At 36.0% G+C, this 8719-nt stretch overlaps 1 long non-coding RNA gene across 1 annotated transcript; it reads right to left on the reverse strand.

Moving 5' to 3' along the window:
- Positions 1–869: 869 nt before the first annotated feature.
- Positions 870–4270, reverse strand: LOC310848106. Its single transcript, XR_014566166.1, has 3 exons — positions 3634–4270; positions 2684–2800; positions 870–992 (listed from the first exon to the last, which is right to left on the reverse strand). It is a non-coding gene; the product is annotated as an uncharacterized lncRNA (long non-coding RNA).
- Positions 4271–8719: the final 4449 nt, after the last annotated feature.

The following is an 8719-nucleotide window of genomic DNA, read 5'->3' on the forward strand; positions in this document are numbered from 1 at the left end:
CTATGACACATTGAACTCAAGACTTAAATCACTAGAGCTCTCCAGCATCTTTATTGTATGAACTGAACTTGGATATGCTGCCTCTTAAAGATTCACAGTCAATTATTATTGATAACTTTTACAGTTATGTGATAATTCCAATACAAAGTGTAATTATAGAGATGTTAAACAAAGTTCTTGTGAATGACTTCCAATGGCTATTTTGCTAAGCAGTAATATTGGCACTGAACCTGGCAATGAATTACATAAGAATTCATTATTGAAACAATAAGAAGTATTAATGGAGCTTTCATTTACATATATGAAACAGGTGTTTCATTTACAGAAATAGACGTCTTTACAGTAAAGCTGATAAACATTTACGCATATTCCTTTATCAACCCCAAATGCAAAAATTTAGAAGTAAAGTTTCATTGCATCCAAACACACATGTTTATTAGGGGTCTGAGAGATTGATGGACTTACTAAAGTTTTTAAGAAGCGAGCCTGCTTTGCAGAGCTTGCACAAGTCACATTCCAAAGAAATACTACTTTCAGTCATTAATGATTAGCACAATATATGAAATTATGGTATAAGCCTCATGCCAGAGAAGTTAGCGGAAATGTTTAGCAATGGTGTTAATTGAGTTAAGATTGTACCCTTGGCAGGTACTGACAAACAAGCAAACTTCAAAATTAGTGGGCTTCTTTTAGCAGAGCAAGATGCATTAAAAGAGAACTATCGAAAGTTACAATCCTGTGCACAGTTGGACTGCTTATATGCTATTGACTTCAGTGACTGCAACCCTAAATCTCCATCCATTTTTCTGTTATTTCCATATATATATATATATGGGGAAATAACAAAAAAATGCAGGTGTGTTCACTTTCGTAAAGGCAGAGGCATCATAATTCATTTTCAGATTACTTCATTTATAATGGGCTCAAATACAGCTCATTACAGCTTTTATTTTGCATTTCCAAATATTAGGTTTCATTTCAACACGTTATCCCTGCAAGAAAAGGAACAAATTGGGAAGTTAGTAGCAGTATTCTTGTGTGCTTAATAAGAAGCATATCAGGTTTATCAGATTTGAAATATGCATAGAACCTTGAACCTGATTCATTTTGTGAATCTCTCTCTCTCTTTCTTTTTTGTTTCACTTTCTCAAGTTCTCCACTGCTTAATTTAGAAAGAAACTTCAAAGATGCAACTGACATCTTTGAAGCGTCGTACGGAAACGGAATCTGAATAGCCCCTTTTACAAAGGCTCGAATCCAGGATCTAACAAGGCTCAAAAAGCAAATGACCCTGCTACTGCTCCTTACTCAAAAAGGGTCAGACAGAGTTTTGCATTTACAACACAGCTAACTTTGAAATTCTTCCATATGATATGGAATATTCCGTTATAATGAGTGCCATGATTGTTAGCCTGCTGTTTAGAATTTAACAGAGAATTTTAACATCAGCCAATTTAAAATGCACATCTCATCAGAACCTGAACTGGCTCATAACATGGTTGCTTTCCCTCTATAATCCCATCTCTTTTCTTGCTTCGAATGAGCCTTCAAAACGAGATAAAGAGGAGATCATTTAAACAAGGCCAAAGGAAGCAAAACTGGTCCTGTCAGCCAAGAGAAGGTGCATGTTCCTGGCTCAATATTCACCTCTTGAATAGATTTCATTGCCATTTGTCTTGACATAAGCAGGCAGATTCCGCTGCTCTTTATTTTTCAGAACGCAGAGCCTGAGACCACACAGCATTGGTGCTTTTTTCCCCCCCTTCCAAGCTAACTGTACTTAAACTTTGTATCTGATCAACTTAAGTGTATTGGATTTGAAAACAGTTAGTCAATTGTTTTCAGTCCCTAGGTGGTGGTTTATGGTAATGTTTGCATCAATACTAACAAAAGCCATACTGCAGTACAAAGTACATCAAGGAAATGAAAGACAAGGCTGCCTGTTGTCAGCTCTGTCTACAATAAAGGCAGGATTCAGGACTAGGGCAGAGATCGTTACAGAACCACAAAAATGAATGAACCACAGAAACCAGAGGGATGATGGTTCACATCAAAGGTGTGGGGACTGGCTAATGGACAAGGTTGCACACAGGCCACAAGACACATAACCTGGGCTCATCTGGCTACACAACAAATGTCACAAAGGGGGAAGAAAAATATACATGAAAACATCCCGATATGGTCTCATAGAATAACCATGAGAGCTGAAGGATGCTGTTCAGCTGGCTGTTTAAGGGAAGCAACCCATCCTCTTCAGTGAGAGGATATTTGTTTTCGACCCTCTGATGTTTCTTGAATTTCAGGGTGGGATTACAGGTGCAGATATTTGAAATGATCTGAAGCATAAGTAGTTAATTGAAGCATCCTGCAGTTCAAACATTTCTCAAGACAATTTATTAATTCCAAGTAGCTTTACATGTAGAAAAACATATTTCTGTACTTTAAAAAAAGCCCAAGCAAATGTGCAAACAGAGCAATCACAATAATGATAAAAGAGTAGGGATATATATATATATATATATATATATATATATAATTTCTCACTTGTCTGGGCCTTATCATATATAATTTAGAAGAAAACAATTAAAGGAACTAAATGCTGCAATAATATGACATTCATACAATGGCATCTATTAATATAAGGCAGTAGTTATCCTTTATTTGAAGCCTAACCTCTGGATACCTGCTGTGCTGCTAGATGCGAGAATGTCAGAGAAAAATAAGTGAAAGCATATCTCGTCATGGGGTAAATTGCCTGTTGAAAAGAATTGTGCTTAGTTTCTCATTTGAATGCCGCTTTCTGCAAAAAAAAAAAAGAAAAGAAAAAATGAAAAAAAGAGAGGGGGAAATAGGAAGGATTGTTATCAAGGTACAGACTAATCTTTTCTGGCCAAATGAGAGTGAGAGAGAAAGGGGGGAGGTGAGGATATTCATTTGAACAAAAGATGCAATCCAAAAGGAAAGGGGGAACAACATCTCTCTTCTCCTTTGTGTTATATTCCTATTTCAATATACGTGAGGGTTTGTTTTTTGGTTTTTTAGCATCAGTGGACGAGTTGCAAGAACTATAGCAAAGTTGCAAAGCTAATAAGAAACACGGAGCACTGAGAAACCCTGAACTTTTATTTCATGATTGGAGATATTCTTCACGTCTCATTAGAAAGATTCATATAAGGAACTTACACAGAGATACAAAATAATGACATTACAACTGCTTGAAGTGTCTTGCACCAGACGTTGTGCTATGAAATGGTACACAATATTTCACTGTCCATTCAATCCTCAGCTAGGAAAAACAACAACAAAACAACAACACACATACACACGTCATCACTAAAATAAAAATAAGTATCTGGCTGTAGCAAGCTTTTAAATTAACAGTGTGGGTGAAGTAAAATAACTTAATATTGCCAGATATGCTATATATAATTTCACATCCTCCTCCCAATGTTCTAAGCCAGTAGATTTCAGAACTATAAGCTCTACAGTAAATAATGATTCTCTTCATATCTGATATATAATGAATCTTGACTTTAAGCAGATGATATCAAAAGAAATATCAATAAGTTAATACTAAAGAATACAAGTCAAAAATAACACAGAACCTGAAATAACCATCTTTACTTGACCTACCTTATCTGTTGCAAAATGCAAAGTCCCTGGAGAGGCCTTTGACTAATTTTCCTAGTAAAGTCTTCAATGACATATAACCATCAAGAGCTGAATTCACAACTTAGCCATTTTACATAGACTATCGTTTTCAGGTTATAGAGGTTATATTAGAACTTCCCAATATATACTGTGTAAGGAAGCAGTTTTATTTTCAAACAAAACCACCTGCATTTAATTCACAGCATCACCCCAGTATTGTCTATATATCTATCGATAAGCACAAAGTTCATAATTTTGTTTTCTAGAAAGTAGTCGTCGTTTGGAGTTCTTAAATTGCACCAAACAGTTATGTTAAAATATTGCAGTGCTGTAATTTTTAAAGAACTTTTTAAAAAGCCAGCCCACTGCAGCAAATTAAACACCCTGCACAATATTATTTTTGAAGCAAGTTATTAGTGCAGCTTCTTGCAACAAGGCATAGTTTGTATCTACGTTGCCAAATTTCATTACAGGAAGAAATTGCTCCAGTTTTATACAAAAAATCCCCAACCCATTCAAAATGACAAAATGTGTTTGGATAGAATTAAAAAAAAAAAAAATTCAAGGACATTTGAACGTTAGCTGTCATTATGGTCCAATACACTATTTATTTCTTTGGTATGCATCTCCTGACCTGTATATAAAATTCATAGTTTCAGAAGTGACATGTGCAAGCCTTGGACAACTGGGGAAAAGGCATATTTCCTGACCTTGTAACCATAGCAACCACTTGCTGATTGGTAGCAGGCAGGCGTTCCATCCTTTACCACTGAAGGCAAGTATGTAAGATTGCTGGCTTTGTTTGTGGTTCTTGCTTTATTTACATGCAAACATGAATGCCAGTCTTAAAAACCACTGGCTCTGCAAAATCTAATGTGGCCAGAATGGGAAAGGGAGATTGGAGTGTGTGGATGTTCTGCAGTAAAATTAACACAAGCATTAATTGGCTGCATCACATCCCATTTAAGCAAATCAGCACGTGCCACCAAGTTAGAAAGACCCGCATAATCTTTCATTGGGTTTCTAGGTTTTAGGTGATCACGAGGCCTCTCGTTTTGTTGTTGTTTCCAATTGAAATAAAATCCCCATTTATTTATTTTTAGTTTATGGGTAATGAATGAAAATGGCAAGTATATTTTTACTGGCTTTTTTTTTAAAAAAAGAAATCTACATAAGCAATGCATGCAGGTGGCACAGAGACTTATAATAATAATAATAATACTTCCCCTGGGATACTGCCACTAAAGTAAATGGGTCTACTTCAGGAAAAGCAAACACATGGCAGAGTTGTGTTCTTGCACTGCTTTATCCTGGGGTAAAGATTTTAAATCTTCCCTTCTAAAATCACAAGCTTTCAGTTCAATAAAACCAGATGAAATTAGTTGGGTACTCTTAGCAGAATGCAGCTGAATTGTCTATGACTAACAGTCCAATGTTCTCCCCCTCCTCACTACCCCCACCTTTCCCCTTTTCCACATATGCATTCCCTATAAAAATGAAAATGGGATTCTATATAATGCAGTGCTGGATGAATAATCTATCCTCCACAGCAGCATAAAGCTCAGCAAGTATGGAGATGTATTTGTATTTACCCCTGTTGTTTATATACAAGATTCATCTCCAGGTCAGGGCTGCCATTAGGGATAGAGGAGCAAAGGGAAGACAATTCTTTGTTCGCGATATAGAATTAGAGGAAAAAAGTCATCCATGTTCTGTTCTAAAGTCACACACTTTCTATTATAAAATGTTAATTTATCCCCTTCCAGTGATTGTTTTTACATCGATTGTGGAATCTCCTGTTCAATAAACCAAACACTCTTTTATTTCAAAATTGCTGGTCATGTATATTCACCCACACACCACTTTAACTGACGTGACAATTTTTACTCATATTCAGGCATATTTGTTTCAAAAGGCACTCTTTGTTTTATATAGCATTAGTTAAGCATTGTAAAGAAAGCTGTATGTGAAATTTCTTTTCGAAAGATATGCTGTTTTTATTTTATTTTTTAAAAAAAATCATTTTGCTCTAAAATGAACAATCTGTGAATAGATTTGGATGAAATCTTTACAGCATGCAAAAGAAAGAAAGAAAATGTCCAGGAAACTGCATAACCACTCTGCATTTCTGTATGAAAATATGTATTAGATGAGGGAGAAAATCTAAAAGAAACGATAAATACAATGTTCATGCTGTGTCCATAGTTATAGACAGCTACTTAGGCTCAGATGGACACATAGGTGAAAGGAAAATAATTATTATATTCTATCTTGTGGGGGGGGGGACCCAACCATATGACACATATCTCCTAAGCCGTTTAGATCCTGATTCCTCTAGCATATAGCAGTAAAATGTGTTTATACATTATACTAATACTAATTATACTAATATTACTGATGTGAATAAACCTGCATATGTCCACTTCAGGCACTAAGCTTTGTTTTGCACACCTGAAATTTTAACCCAGTCTCTATATCCTGCAGTATGTTTTAAGTCAATCCATTTAATAGAACCATCTCTTTTTGAGACCTATTTAAACATTCTGAAATGTAGACATACAGTTGCTTTCTTTTACAAATAAAGGTAATTGTCTAATGTGTTTGATTAGAAACTATCCCAAAGGAGATACAATTAAAAGGCAGCTTTTCTGGGCATAATTCAAGTTCCGAAACATTTTTTAGTAAATGTTTTTGGTTGTATATAATTTTTCTATCTCATACCTGATTCTAAGAAATGGGGCAATGGGTGGGGGATGGAGGGTGAGAATCTTTTGATGTATTTAGCATAAACTCCCTATACATTAAATGCAGAAACCGCCCCAGTGCTTATCTGCAATCTTTTCTTAATTCAAATATTTAAAATTGCAGTGTTTTGAAAAGATGAGAAGCTAAAGGTTAGTGAAAGATTTTTTAAAAACATAAAGGTTGTACCCTTTGCCTTTACTAGTATGCTACAAAGTTCATTCTCAGCTGTGTGCTGTGTTAAATAATTTTATACACTAATGTAAAATATAAATTAAATCCAGACTGATTTTTTTTCTCAGACTAGGCTCTATAGCCTACGTAAAAGGCTGCCCAATTGTCAGAAATGTTGTCAAGCCAAATGCAAATGTAACATATGTGCATCTTCTGTCATTAAAGAAAGTGTAAAAGATGTGCTGCATTATCCAGTATTTCCTGTAAATAATGCTGATTAATACAAGCCTTTACTAGTTGTTGTTTTTATACCTTGCAAACTAAAGAGAGACACTAATTTTAACAGAAAGCATTGTTTGTATAACCTAGTTATTCAGATATGCTGCTAGGATAAAATTCTTGAAGGGTACAACTAATACTCAGTGTACCAATGTCCGGAATCTGATTTCCCCCTGCACTCTTTGAATATCTAAGCAAGCATGTTGTATTGTATTAATATCATAATTCAAAGGGAAATTTATTAAACCCTCCTCCTCCAAGCATTCTCATCAGAGCTAAAAGTTGCAAATTCTAAGTGGCAGAGCCTAGACAGTAATATCAAATTTTAATAACAATTTCTCTTCTTCAGTCAGAGCTACAGTGAAGAAAAGCATAAATCGCTGTGACTGACCGTTAGTTGTTAGAGAAGCAATCTGACTTCCCCACACCCTTATTTCAGTTCGCCTGTTCTGTCCCTCAGCTGTATTAATGATAGCATGAAAGGTCACATGATAAACGAGTGACAAAAATATCAAAACATATTAGCCTGTAGCTTTGTTATCAGTGTATGGCAGAGATGACAGAAAATTGTATTTTTTCCCCTGAATAATTTTGCCTTATATTTTGCTGGCTAGGCAGAGTGAATTAGGGAGAAATTTCTGCTTCTGACTGTTTGTCTCCTTTTCTGACATACTTGAAGTAATAATGTGCATTAATAATAGGGTGTATGCACAAGGAAAAGGTAAGAATTCAAAAGCAGACAGTCTGATTCAATTCTACAAGGTGCTATCCTTGTTTTTTTACCCTCTTGCAAAAACAATTTCTGTTGAAAAATATGCACAGTGCTGAATATTATTAATGCTAATAATGATCCAATGTGTACTGTAGTTGGAACAAAATGAATGGTACACATAGAACAGCAATCAGAAAACAACTTTAATGCAATGAGACAATATTGCATACTTCTATGCTACAAATGCACACACATCCTCTAATTAAATAAAGGCAGGCCCATCAGCACTTGATCCAGCCCCTCCTTACGTGGGCCGAATGATTACAAATTAGAGACCGTTATTGCCCCTGCTGGTTTACAGCCTGGCAGAAATTGCAGACCCTGGGGAGGTGAGGTTAGCAATGTTGGAAAGAGAAAATAGAAATTTGCAGGAGCCTATCAGTCGCCATGGTAAGTAGCTAAGTCCCAGTTCCTTTTTCCCCTGGCAAAGAGAAGCTCAACCCTTAAGCTCCAGCACATCTGAAGGTGTTGAGTAAAGAACACTTTGAAAAGCTGTGCAGTTGTTCAGATCACAAGTCAACCATGAAAAAAGGAATAATAGCAAGTTTAACAAACAGAAGCAGCATGCACATGCAAAATTCCTGCTTAGTCGCAACTCATTGGCCATGTTTGAAAGTAATGCTAAAACATGGTTTGCTTGTATGCCCAAACTTGCTGTCCTGAGCCACAGGCCCAAACCGAAGGCCTGTGTGAGTGGTCTGATGCAGGGATACCAAAGAAGGATGCCAAAAATGTCAGAGGATCGGTTCCAGTGCTTTGTTAGAAGAAAGTTTAAACTTACAAATGCCTTAAAAAGCCTTGCAGCCTTGACTTGGGTGAACACCGAAACAGCAAGTGTGTGTCACGATTGTCTGCACCAAGGCAATTATATGCATTACTTATACAGAAAACATCATACATCAGTCTGCCCAGAGTCTCCCATCAGTCCACCTAGGACTAATCTACACTGGTAAGTTACAACGTTAAAAATGTGTTATAAAAATGTAACCAGGGGGCGCTGTAGAGCAGCATATTTTCACCAATGGGAAATTGCATTGGGAGCGATATATTTTTATAGTGTATATAGTGTTTTAAATAGTGCTTTCCAGATCAATGTAGATC

The sequence above is a fragment of the Podarcis gaigeae genome (assembly GCF_964106915.1).
Source record: "Podarcis gaigeae genome assembly, chromosome: 7".
Lineage (NCBI taxonomy): Eukaryota > Metazoa > Chordata > Lepidosauria > Squamata > Lacertidae > Podarcis > Podarcis gaigeae.